At 40.2% G+C, this 12,842-nt stretch overlaps 1 protein-coding gene across 1 annotated transcript in view; it reads left to right on the forward strand.

Moving 5' to 3' along the window:
- The first annotated feature begins 265 nt into the window (after positions 1 to 265).
- Positions 266 to 12,842, forward strand: part of LOC125452461 (uncharacterized) — a 48,751-nt gene continuing 36,174 nt past the window's right edge. The window contains exon 1 of the mRNA XM_048530904.2: positions 266 to 305. The gene's annotated coding sequence lies outside the window, so the exon portion shown is untranslated. The remainder of the gene's footprint in view (positions 306 to 12,842) is intronic.

Below are 12,842 nucleotides of genomic sequence, written 5' to 3' on the forward strand. Positions count from 1 at the left end.
GGGACTCTTGAGCTGTGCATTTTACATGGTCCTTAATATTTTCTACATTTGACATTAGCAAGATGTATGGGTTTTGGCTCATAGCCTTCTTAGAAAGCTAGATTTTTTGCTGTGTTAAAAATATTGGGGCAGAAGCTGAAACATAACAGTTAACAGCACACATGTCGACTGATTTTACAAGCGGGTTTTTTTTTTGTAGGTAGATGATTGCTACTTCGCTTGCTGATAGATTCCTGGGAATCGTCCACAGCCTAACATTGAGACCCTGAGAAGGAGTCTCTGGACCAGTAGTGGAATCTGTAAAGGTCAGTGTGTTCTTGCTGCTGGAGGATATGGGGAAGAGAAAAGGGGCATTGTATATGATAGGATACAAGTACTTTGAATTTTTAGGCTCCTTTTTTTTGTCATCACACATGGTCTTTATCTATTGGCCTTCATTGCTTCAACTAAATCCTCCAGCCTCCAACCGAGATCGGTGAAACCAATTTTTCGTAAGTCAGGAAAGCTTGCTCACACATAAATGACCTGTTGTTGCTGATCTCTTCTAAAATTTGATTACTGTGGAGAGGAAGTTAGTCTCTATCATCAGAGGAGACATCTAAGTGGTAGTTTCATCCCAGATGACATCTTATGAACCCTCACAATGTGAATAATGATCCTGGTTGTTGTTGGCAGGAGAAATACACCTATTTACAATGCGTCCTAGATTGCTATACATTTTCAGGTATTGTCATAATTCAGTACTCTGTCATTTTACTATCTGGCTGAAAGGTTCTCTTGAATCTTGAGTGGGCGGCCTCCACCAATGTTTCCTTTTAAAATTTAGTTGTTGTACATGGTCAGTTTTCTAATTGTTTAGTCCCAAACTGCTGTATAGCCGTGCACCCATGCAGCTTAGTGGTAATGTTGCTGTCCCTACTGTCTTGAGTTTTCTATCTGAGAGGCATTGTTGTGCACAGGATGTGTGTAGCATGGTCCAACTGGTGAAAGTATCAGCTACTACTTAAAACCTTTCAAACTCTCAGGGTCTTTCCTTCCTCCCTAAATTGAGGAATTCCTCGTGTACCTGCTACTATGTGAACTATAGGATTAGTTCTAGGATTCTCTCACTTCTTGCAGATTTCCTTTTTCACAGAGAAGCTTAAATTTAGTTAGTTTGCTTTTGTCTTTGACTCTTCAGATTTGATTTCAGGGTCATGCTCACTTCGCCATATCTATACACCAACACAAGTTAAAATATTTTTGAGGATAATATTCTTTTCTTTATTTGGAGGCAATTTACACCAGGAATGTTTATCGTTGAAAACGTTCTTATTCAGGTGGCATATCTGCATCTGAGACTTCCATGGCATAAATGACACTTCAGTCCTGTATAAATACTTATTTCATGAACTCGCATTTCCCAAGACAATATGCTGCATTACTGGTGCAGTACATGACATGCTGCAGAGTAAAGTTATGTTTGAAATTTGAGTTTTTAATAACAGATTACATTATTGTGTATAGCATTAATGCCATAGCAAAGATAAAATCAGATCCTCCAGTCGGTAATCCAAGTCACAGCACTTCATCAAAAGGCAGTTGATACAGGCAGATTGATTATTGCTGGTGGAGCATTCACTGCTTCTTGATTCATCTTCCTTTTTGTCTTTCCAACTTTGGTGGTGCCTTGCTGTATGTGCTTTGACTCTTTACCTTCTACTTTCTCAACTTTGTCAACAGAACAACTTTATCAACAGAAAGTGTGATGGTAAAACCAAAATCTATTTGTAAACAGCTTCAGTTCTGCACCGTTTTCAAAATTAACAATATTGGAACTTTTCCAATGTGTCTCATATACTTTCTTGGATTGAAGAACACTCAATAAAGAAATTCACAGACTTCTTCCTGTGCTTTTAGGAGTTCGGGGGAAAAAAAGAGTGTTTACCAAAGCTACTTTTAGTTTGGAAAGCAAAAGCCTGGATTTTGTCATAAAGGGAAATAATCATGAAGTCCAACATCAATTGTGTCCAGGAGAAAGATTTGATGAACAACTTTTTGGATGAAAATAGACGTGATTTTATTTAATGCAGATACATTTGAACAGAATATGCTGAAACCATAGTACGTTGTTAGATTTGAATTGATATTCATTTCATTTTCTCATAAACAAGAAGTTACTGTTTGTGATCCAGGCAGGCAGTGTGGCATTTCCCAGTTCATTATTTTAAGATGTTAATAGACTCACAATGAATCAACATGTCCCTTAAAATAATTATTAATATCCCTGTGTGGGTGTGGAGGGATGTGGTACTGAGTAGTGTTTCCATTGTACTGATGTGGACAGAGGTGAATGATCTTTGCATTTTTTTTTGACAAAGTGCTTTGCACACTAATACCTGAAGATAACATAAAACAAAGAATTGCAGATGCTGGAGGTCTGAAGGAAATAAATCCAGAAATTTGTGGAGAAATTCTGCAAGTCTGTGAAGAGAAAACAGAGTTAACACATCAAGTTTATTAATTCTATTTTCTCTTCACAGACGTTGCCAGGCCTGTCGAGTTTCTCCTAATATTTGAGGAGGTTTTTAAAGGCTGCTCATAAGATGTATGTGGAATACTGTTCTATGCATAAACAACTTGCATTTGTAAGACATAGAAAAATATGCTAAAGCACCTCATTGTTAGGCAAAGTAGATGGTTAGCCAAAGAATAAAGCATGACTAACAGTTTTATGTCATCTCTGAATGTTCTTCCGCTCTGTGAGAGACCATCAATGACCAGTGACAGCCAAAATCTGGAACATGAAGGTGGTATGTTATTAGTATGATTTTGTATTTCACCCTTCCATGAAAAGTTCCCGGAGGGGTAATACATTATACAATGAATTTTTAATTCTCTCATGGGGAGATACTTTTCCTGCTGGCAAGGCCAACATTTGTTGCCCTTCCCTAGTTGCCCTTCAGAGATTTGCTATGCCATTTCAGTTAAGAGTCAACCACATTTGCTTTAACTGGCATGAGGTTACATTTAGTCTGCCCAGTTAAAGATAGCACACTTTCTTTCCAAAATGACATTAGTGAACCAGATGGGTTTTTATGGCAATTGATGGTGGTTTCATGGTCCCCATTATATAGATCAACTTTTAATTCAAGATTTTCTAATTAAATTCAAATTTCACCAGTTGCATTGGTGGAATTTGAACCTGTGTTCCCACAACATTAGCCTGGGTCTTTGGGTTACTAATGCAGTGATATTGCCACTATTCCACTGTCTTCCCATGACCTACTACCTTCTGCAAATAATTCAATGATTTGAATGAAAATGTACTAAGACGCGAATGGTTGAGGTATATATTACAATCTGAAATTTTAATATTCAGAAGTTAACAATTAAAGTTTAGTATTGCAATATGGGATCAAACAAAATGAAAGCTCCTTTATTACAATGCAGTTAACAGAGTGCACTTCCATATCAAAGCATGATCACTGGGGACAGGAGTAATGGGATGGGTAAGAGTCATTGTCTCTTTAACAAACTTATAAACGTACTAGACATAAATGGCACAGAACTTGGCAGATGGCCCACTCTCCAATTCTTTGTCTGTCCCACTAGGGAGAAATGCTTTTCCTCGATAGCTCCATATCAATTGCACAATTGCCACTTGAGGAGCCGTGGGCTGGAAGGTATGTTATACAGCACTTCCCATTTGTTCATATGATCTGTGACACGAGTTTCAACAATCAGTGGTCATGAGGTATTTGACCCAAGACGTGAGACCATAGTTCACTTCGTTCTCTCATCTTGAGGTCATATGCTTGTTAGTTCAAGATCCCACTCTAGGACCTGAGCGCAAAATCAAGGTTATCACTCAAGTGCAGTACTTGTCAGAGGTGCTATTCTTTGGTTCAAACATTAAACCAATGCCCATCTGCCCTCTCTAATGGGTATAAAAGATCAAAAGAGTGTAATCCAGTTCCCCTGTACATTTAGAGATAGTAAGAACTGCCGATGCTAGAGTCAGATGACACAGTGTAAAGCTGGAGGAGCACAGCAGGCCAGGCAGCATCAGAGAATTAGGAAAGTTGACGTTTCAGGATGGGACCCTTCTTCAGAAATGGGAGAGGGGGTAGGAATCTCAGAAATAAATAGAGGAGGGATGGGGATGGGGAAGATAGGTGGGATGGTGAGGATTAGTCAGTGAGGTGGGAAGAGCTCACCTAACATCTTCCCACCTACTTCCCACAGCCCCACCCCTCCTCTCTCTATTTATTCCAGAACTCCCTTGCCCCTCTCACATTTCTGAAGAAGGGTCCCATCCTGAAACATCAACTTTCTTGCTCCTCTGATGCTGCCTGGCCTGCTATGCTCCTCCAGCTCCACACTCTGTTATCCCCCATATATTTCCTGTTACAACAGTGGTTACATTTTAAAAGTGCCTCATTGGCTTTAAAGCACTTCAGGGCTTCTCTGATCATAAAGAAACTGTCATTCTTTCTTGTTTTCTTCTACTTTGAAGAATGCATCTCAATACTTTATTCTCACCTGTCTGAACAAGGTCAACTAGGAGAAGCTTCACTGGGATAATATGATAGCTTTATTTCAGCGCACCTTTGGTATTACAACAAGAAATTCTGCATTATAGCTTATTAAACATTTGTTTATCCAATCCTGAAGTATTCAGCTTGTGCTTTGCATCCTTCTAATGATAAGATTGAAGTGTGATACAAACACATACTGCACACTTCTGCATGAATCAGTATTGGAACTATGGCTGTGTCACAACTTTGATTAAAGATTTGGAATGGGAATAACTACTGCATAGGAGAAAGCAAAGTAAGTTAACCGTGTTCCATAAATTATGGAGTGGACAAGGGGAGTTGACAGAAACACATACCTTGCGTCGTCCAGCAATGACAAAACATGAAGTAGCCATCCATAGACTATTTGTTTCCAAGTCAATGTTTCAAAAATCTTTCTTCCCAAGGACAATCCCTCAGTAGAACAGGTTGCTACCCCAAAGTTTGCAATATTCAATTATTTCTCTTTAACAGTTTCATTATCAGGATTACCATCGAAGTCTGTTATACGTGATTTGGCTAGTGCTGCCAGAAAAATGTTGGTACAATACAGTTATTAACCTGTAATGCCAATGTAAGAAAAAGGGAAGAAACAGACCAGCAGATAGCAGAGTGAACATTTTAATGCATCAACCTGATCTAGAAAAATGGCAGAAAAATAGATCAATAAACTAATGGCTAAATTTTAATTATTAGGCCTAGTATAGAAAATGCCTCTAATTTCTTGCAATGTAACATATTCTTCACTCTACAATGAGCAGCAAATGTTAATGATGGAAAACTTTTTATTGATTTAATGAACCCTGTAATCTGGTTGATTTTGCGCTTTCTGGAGCTCTTAGTCTCCCATTGCACTTTAAAACTTCTAAAACGTCTGTTGTTGCCATGTTGTAAATCAACCTATGTTTCCCCATGATTTAAAAGTTTCAGAAGCATATGAGAATTCAAATAGTATTTTCCTTGATTAACAATTAGCATGGACTCAGTTGAAAGCATACTTTAGTTTGTGATAAGAATATAATTTGTGTTATTTTTAAATGTATTTATTTCCAATTGCAAATCATTCTCTCTCACTGATCAAAGCTCTCCAGTATTGTCCAGATATGCTATCCTTTGTCTAAAGGCCGGGACACTCAGCTCAAGGACAGTTTAGCTAAAACAACAATGAATAGTGGAGTGATATAACCTTTCTTAGACACAACGACTAAAGCTGGCAAATTAAAGGGAGACCCTGAGAATGAAGCAGTGAGGATACAATAACCTATTAGGACAACTGTAGATTCTAAATCAGCATACCCCTTCGTTCAATAGCTCATTAGGAAATATTTCTGGATTATGTCTTGGTGAGATCAGTAATCCGCCGTCTTATTAATAACTGTGTAAGAAACACATTATTTCATCTTTATCTATAATTATAAGGAAAAGATCAGGTACAGTTTGGCCTTTATTTTACCACCAGTGGCATTCTGAACAAAACCAGCAATGTAGGAATGGCTTGACATGATTACTGATTCACCCTATTTCTTGAGCTGTAGCACTGCTGCCTCACAACACCAGGGACCCGGGTTTGATTCCAGCCTCGGGCGACTGTCTGTGTGGAGTTTGCACATTTTCCTCGTGTCTATGTAGATTTCCTCCAGGTGCTGTGGTTTCCTCCCACAATCCAAAGATGTGCAGACTAGGTGGATTGGCCATGCTAAATTGCCCATAGCATTCAGGGAGGTGTAGATTAGGTGGGTTACAGGGAGATGGGTCTAGTTGGGATGCTGTAAGGTTCAGTGTGGACTTGTCGGGCTGAAGGGCCTGTTTCCACGCTGTAGGGACTCGACTCTATTCTAAGACCATTTAGGGAGAAGCAGTGGCATAGTGACAATGTCACTCTACTAGTCATCCAGTAGATCCAGGCTAATGACCCATGGGAACACAGCAGGCCCAGCAGCATCTCAGGAGCACAAAAGCTGACGTTTCGGGCCTAGACCCTTCATCAGAGGGTCTTGGCCCGAAACGTCAGCTTTTGTGCTCCTGAGATGCTGCTGGGCCTGCTGTGTTCATCCAGCCTCACATTTCATTATCTTGGATTCTCCAGCATCTGCAGTTCCCATTATCACTATGATCCATGGGTATGGGTTTGAATCCCATGATGGCCAATGGTAAAATATACATTCACTAAAAATCTGGAACTAAAAAAAAGCTACTCTCAGAGCAGCCAAGGAACGATTGTTGTTAAAAATAAATTTTGCTTCATTAGTGTCCTTTAGGGAAGAAATCCACCATCCTTACCTAGTCTGGCCTGCATGTGACTCCAGACCAACAGAAAATTAGTGAGTCTTAACTACTCTCTGGACAGTTAGGGGTAGGCAAGAGATGCTGGCCGAGCCAATGATGCCGACATCTAATGACTAAATAAAACAAGATTTGAAAGTCTAGTGAAAGCAGGAAAATTTGATGTTGTGACGTTGCTTCGGATAGCAAAATAAATACCACCTCCCTGTTGTGACAAAAATAGTGTTTGAATGTAGATTGTCTTTAGAATTATATACCGCCTTACTTGAAGATTGGTGTTGTCCCTTTTTGGCTCTTCAGGAGCTGCTTCTCACATTCAGCTTCCTCTGGGCATCAAGCAGGCATTCTGACCCAATGGCCATCAGTGAGGCATTATAATTGGTCCCAATATTAACATTGGAAACCACCTCGATTTGTTTCTCACTGTGGGCTGAGATGGAATGTTTGACCATGGAGTGACAGCCCACCTGACCACCAGTTGCAAATGTGCAACAGTCACCAGTCATGGTGACTACAGAATCTCATTGACAGAAAGTCTTGAGGCTGACATACAAAGCCATTTGGTAGGAGGTAGGTGCCAATGTGAGACATGTGTATTTTTATATCTTTGATTGTCTGTACCAGCTCTGTTTAAAGCTGACGGTTTCACCTCTGGCCAGGAGCCGATTATTCTCCAAGAAGATCAACCCACCATCCACGTTGAAAAAGAAGACCAACCAGTAGCTTACCAGTGTGACACACTACTTGAAGGTGATGTTGTGGCATCCATAAAGTACTCAGTATATACAAATACTGGTATGTATTAAGGAAAAACACATAGAATACTTTCTAGTGATTTACTGCCATTCTATAACTTGTTATTCTACTTAGATGTTATATTTAGATATGTAGCTATGACTCCATTTGACTTAGTGAGAATTGGAAGGGAGGAGTTAAAATTTGGCCAAATCCAGCTGTGGGTCTGATGCCACAACTTTCCCAATCAGCAGCACCTTATCTCCAGCAACGTTGAAGTCGATTGCTAACAGGCAATCGAGGGGAATATTTAACTGCAGAATTCATAGATCGATAATCTCACAATGTTGTGAGGTGACTTGACAAAGACTGGGAGGAACACAGCTGGGTGGAATGTAGCAGAGTGGCCAGAGCCCTTTTTTGGGAACAATGGCCCACCCTAGCTCTTACTTTGTACCGTAGCTCATTCTCTCATTTTTCGCTCTTTCTTATTTCTCCCCTATTTCTTGCTCTTGATAGCTGGCCATGACATTGTTCTGTCCAGGATACCATCTGGATCATTCAAATGTGGTCCTTAAGTTAAAAATACTTCCTTCAGAATTGCTAAACATTCTGTCCCCATTAGGCTTCTGACATGATGCACTTGGCTTTCTGTACCCTGACACTTAAAATTAGGGTGACCTGTTGCATGTTCTTACAATGTCCTATGTCAGTTATAGAGCTTCAATGCAGCCAGTTCACAAATCTTGAAACAAACAATTATTTTTTAATATTGCTGAAGAGAACAGAAGTGTTGTCAAAAGAATTTCACCTTGCACACATCAGGACAGGAGCAAGAATTCCAAATTTCAAAGTGAGCAGTTGAGAAGGTTGCCAATGGTTTGTCAAGTCAATCAAAAGACAGCAATATTTGACTCCTTCTTCAGCAGTGCTCAAGTTTAAAAAAAAGACTAATTTGGAAAATAAATGTATGCATCAAATTTCTGGTAAGAGCTTAAAATTAGATTAGTTTCCCTACAGTGTGGAAACATGCCCTTCAGCCCAACAAGTCCACACTGCCCATTGAAGCATCCCACCCAGACCCATCACCCTATAACCCACACACACCTGAACACTACGGGCAATTTGGCATGGCCGATCCACCCAGCCTGCACATCTTTGGACTGTGGGAGGAAACCGGAGCACCCAGAGGAAACCCACACAGATACGGGGAGAATGTGCAAACTCCACACAGTCGCCCGAGCCTGGAATTGAACCTGGGTCCCTGGCGCTGTGAGGCTGCAGTGCTAACCACTGAGCCACCTGGAATGTGATTTTAACTCTGTCTGAGTGAATGGTTCAGAGTGAGTTACAGTCTTATCCATTGGCCTTGTGGTTCTGGATTTATCACAGCTGCTTAAATGAATTCTTGTCACAATACTCACTTCTAAACATCTTGTTGTCTAACATCTAATTTTAAATGATTTCTGGGAAGAAGCAATCATGTTTATTGACTTTGTGGATTGTAGCTACTGTTTTTTACCATAGTTCTTTCTCTGGTTGTAAGATTAACCTTGCATTTACAGTAAATGAATAAACTGAGAAGCTGTTCTGTATGTCTATTTTCTTGTTTAAAACGTCATACATAGTGAGTATTCTATTCAAGTTCACTATGTATCGTTGCTGCAGCAGTTGGGTTAGTATTTAAAGAGGGAATCCTGCTGTGAAAATTACCCTTTTTAAACTTTGCTATGTTAAATGTTACTGTTTTCATTCTTTTTTCAGATTTCCTTGTACCTTATAAAAACAGTAATTCTCAGGATGTAGGAGTTGCCGGTAGGGTCAGCATTTCTTACACCTCTCTAGAACTGAGTGACTTTCCAGATTGCTTCAAATGGCTATTAGTGACAACCTATTTTCCATTGGTGTGGAGTCACCTTTAGGTCAGCCTGAGCAAGGACAGCACATTTCCTTCCCTAAAGAACAGCAGGGAATAATCATAATCATTTTGTTGTTGATACAATTTGGGGTTTGAACTCTACATTCATAGTCCTATCCTTGGGATTATCAGCCCAATAATATAAATACCACATCACCGTAACCTTGGTACATACTATTCACTGGGCAAAAAGGAAGATATTGACATCGAAGAGCCCTATTAAAACTGGAGTCAATTGTGATCAGGAGAAAACTCTCCACTGGTTCAATAGGAAGATGGTATTGGTTGCTGGAGGCCAGTCATTTCAGCTTCAAGACATCTCTACAGAAGTTCTTCAGGATGGTGTCATGGGTCTAACCATCTTCAGCTGCTTCATCAATGACCTTCCTCTATCATAATATCTGAAGTGGAGATGTTCTCCTGTGATTACACAATGTTCAGCAAGTCCTCAGATACTGAAGCAGTCCATGATCAAATGCAACAAGATCTGGTTCAATATTCAGGCTTCAGCTGACATGTAGCAAGTAATATTCACGCCACATAAAGGCCAGGCAATGACCATCTTCAATAAGGGAGGGCCTAACCATTACCACTTAACATTCAATGATATTACCATCACTAGATGCATTAGCAGCGTCCTGGGATTACTATTAACCAGAAACTAAACTAGGCTTGCCATATAAATACAATGGCTGCAAGGACAGGTTAAAGACCAGGAGCACCACAACAAGTAACTCACCTCCTGACTTCCAGAAAGCACAAGTAAAGAGTGTGATGGAATACACTCCACATACCTGGATAAGTGCAGTTCCAACAACACTGAAGAAGGTTGACACCATCCAGGGCACAGGAGCCTGGAGAGTGGTACCATGTCCACAAGCAGCCAGTCTCTCCACCACTGACGCTTAGTAGTGTGTGAAATTAACAAGATGCACTGCAGAAATTCACCAAAGACGCTCAGACAGCACCTTCCAAACTATGACTATTTCCACTTAGAAGGACAAGTGCAGCAGATACATGAGAACACCACCACTTGCGATTTTCCCTCCAAGCCACTCACCATCCTAACTTGAAAATATATTGCTATTCTTTCAATATCGCTGGGTCAGAATCTGGGAATTCTTTCCCTAAGGGCATTGTGGGTCTTGTTACTGCACAGGTTTGCAACGTTCAAGAAGGCAGCTCAACACTACCTTCTCAAGGGAGACTAGAGACAGGCAATAAATACTGGCCCAGTCAGTGATGCCTATGTCCCTTGAGTGGATAAAAAAAAAATTGATCTCTCTTGAATGCAGGACAATTTGTTGCATTATAGAATGGTTACAGGGTAGAAAAAGGCCCACCCAGCTAGGACCAGCTCTCTGCAAGTGTAATATAGTAAGGCCCATTGTCCTGTTCCATCCCTGTAATCCTTTATTTTTCTTTGCCTTCCTGTCATAACTCAGGAAACCCGAGTGAAAAGGAACATTGTTTCTCGTTTAATATTAAAATAGAGCCACTACTCATGGCATACGTGAGCTAGTCCCAACCCAGGACAGGAACTTCTGCAGACCCATTCCTGGGTCTGCTCTATAAAGGGCTCAGTTGTTGAGTTCCTGCTGGGCAGGCCATTGCCTGTAACCAAGGAAACTCATACTCAACAAACTCCACAAGGAGATTAATTTGTGATTCCCCATGAGCTTTGTAGGGGTAATCACATTTTCTAACAGCATACAAATAAGTGTAGTCCACCCAGTGCTTCAAGCCTCTTCTATCATTCAATAAGATTGTGGCTGATTTAATTTTAACCTCAACTCTACATTCCTGCATTCCCTCAATAATCGTTCATTCCCTTGCTAATCAAGAATCTATCTCCCTGTACCTAAAAAATATATGAAGATTCTGCATCCATTGCCTTTGAGGTAAGAAATTCCAAAGATTCATCACCCTTGGAGAGAAAAAAATGCTTCGTCATCTCTATTTTAAATGGGCCCCCCATTAGTTTTAAACTATGACCCCCTAGTTGTATATTCTCACTCAAGAGGAAACATTCTTTCCATATCCACCCAGTCAAGTCATCTCAGGATCTTCCATGTTTCAATTAAGTCACCTCTGACTCTTCTAAACTCTCAAATATATAGAACCCTAGTCTGCCTAGCCCTTCCTCATGAGGAAATCTACTCATTTCTGTACTTAAGCAATCCTTGTTTGAAAAGAATGGTTGAATTTACTTGTAATGATTTGTCAGGCAGTGCATTTCTGATCATGGCCACTCGATGTGTAAAGGTGTTTTCCTTTTGCTTCCTTTGTTTCTTTTACCAATAGCCTTAAATTTCTGTTCTCTAGTTCTCACTTTATATGCCAATGGTGTAAATTGTGGAATGTTAATTAAATGGAGAACAGTGGATAGGCAATGGCAAATATTTAAAGAGATCATAGATGAATACAACAATTGTTCATTCTTGTCTGGTGCAAACATCCAACAGGTAAAGTGACACCAACATAAGGATTATATCCAAAGAAAGGGCATACAAATTAGCCAAAAGAAGCAGCAGATCTGAGGCCTAAGAGATGTTTAGATTTTGAATCAAGAGGACAAGGAAATTGATTAAGAAGTGGAAAATAAATGTTCATAATAAGCTTATGGGGGGCATACAACATAATTGCAGAAGTTTCTGTAGGAGTGTGAAGATAAAAAGATTAGTCAAGATTAGTGTAGCCAATGGGCTGAGGAGTGGCCAAAGGACTTTAGTTTAGATGAATGTGAGGTGCTGCATTTTGGAAAGGCAAATCAGAGCAGGACTTATGCACTCAATAGTAAGGTCCTGGGGAATGTCGCTGAACAAAGAACCCTAGAGTGCTGGTTCATAGTTCCTTGAAAGTAGAGTTGCAGGTAGAGAGGATAGTGAAGAAGAAATTTGGTATGCTTGTCTTTATTGGTCAGTGCAGTACATGTAGGAGTTGGGAGATCATGTTGCAGCTGTACAGGATGTTGGTTAGGCTACTTTTGGAATATTGCATGTAGTTCTGATCTCTGGCTATAGGAAGGATGGCGTGAAACTTGAAAGGGCTCAGAAAAGATTTATCAGGATGTTGCCGGAGTTGGAGGGTTGAGTTATAGGGAGAGGCTAAAGAGGCTGGGGTTATTTTCTCTGGAGCATCGGAGGCCCAGGAGTGAACTTACAGAGTTTTATAAAATCATGAGGAGCATGTAAATAGACAAGATCTTATCCCTGGGGTAGGGGAGTCCAAAATTAGAGGGCATAGAATTAAGGTGAGAGGGGAGAGATTTAAAATTGACCTAAGAGGTAACATTTTCACTCAGAAGGTGGTGTGTTTATGGGATGAGCTGCCAGATGAAGTGGTGG

The sequence above is a fragment of the Stegostoma tigrinum genome, chromosome 4 (assembly GCF_030684315.1).
Source record: "Stegostoma tigrinum isolate sSteTig4 chromosome 4, sSteTig4.hap1, whole genome shotgun sequence".
Lineage (NCBI taxonomy): Eukaryota > Metazoa > Chordata > Chondrichthyes > Orectolobiformes > Stegostomatidae > Stegostoma > Stegostoma tigrinum.